Here is a 1310-nt window from a genome sequence, read left to right as displayed (position 1 = left end):
TTCACATGCCAGGAAGGCGCTGCTGGTAACAATCACACTCAAATGGTGCTATTTATGTCCCACTGGCACGGAAGCCAGGCAGCTGCTCTGGCAACGATCAGGCTCGGACGGTTTCGCTTTTACTTGCCCCAACAGGTCTTCGCAAGGCGAGTTTAGTGTCCAATGAAAGAGACGTTGGCATGGGTGCCAGTCGTTGAATTTGGTTTGATTTTGATTTCACTTGCCTCAACAGGTCTTTGGAAGCGGAGTTTAGTGTCCAATGAAGGAAAGGTAAGGTACGCATAAGTGGGCTGGCAGAGGCCTCAGATTATGGTCTCACTTGGTTTGCCGGGTCTTCTCACATACAGCACAGCATATTTCCAAAGGTCTCGGTCACAAGTCATTGCCTTGGTGAGGACTAATGTTCGAAGGTCGTGCTTCACCACCTCATCCCAGATCTTCCTGGGTCTACCTCTTCCACAGGTTCCCTCAACCGCTAGGGTGTGGCACTTTTTCAAATAGCTATCCTCATCCATTCTTGCCACATGACCATATATTTATATTTATTGTGCTTAGACATGCTTTAACAAAAGCTATAGATCCCACACAACTCTCAGTGGTCTTGTAGCATGCTCAAGACAAACTCAGAATTTCTAATTCCTTGTACTGTTGTTAGATAGTCATTGATCCTATACTGGGTTCCGCTCTTGACTGGCCTTGTTTGTTGTTCTGCTGTGTTTCTAGAAATCTTCACCATGGGAGCCAGTTTAGTCACCAACAACCAGAATATGCAACTGGCCGTACTAGACTACACATTACCAATATATTTTTTTATTGCCCACAGGGGGTTAAACAAGGACAGACAAAGGGATTAAGTTCATTACATCGACCCCAGTGTGTAACTGGTAGTTATTTAATCGACCACGAAAGGATGAAAGGCAAAGTTAACCATGGCGAAATTTGAACTCAGAACATAACAGCAGAAAAAATACCGCTAAGCATTTTGCCCGGTGTGCGAACGATTCTGCCGGCTTGCCGCCCTACACATTACCAATAGCAATTGTGAACAATCTGATGTGTGCGTGTGTGTGCAGCCATAGCTGTAAGTTTGCATCTCAACTACATGGTTCTAGGTTCAATCCCTCTGCATGGCACCTTGGGCAAGTATCTTCTACTATAATCCCAGGCCAACTAGAACTTTGTGAGTGGATTTGAACAGTTGCGCATTCTATTAAGTATGTAGCCATAAGAGGCCTTAGTGCTAATATTATTACTAAGAGAAGGCGGCATGCTGGGCAAAATGCTTAGAGGTATTTTGTCTCTCTCTATGT

Source organism: Octopus bimaculoides, chromosome 11 (assembly GCF_001194135.2).
Source record: "Octopus bimaculoides isolate UCB-OBI-ISO-001 chromosome 11, ASM119413v2, whole genome shotgun sequence".
Lineage (NCBI taxonomy): Eukaryota > Metazoa > Mollusca > Cephalopoda > Octopoda > Octopodidae > Octopus > Octopus bimaculoides.
Note: the sequence above shows the minus strand (reverse complement) of the source record.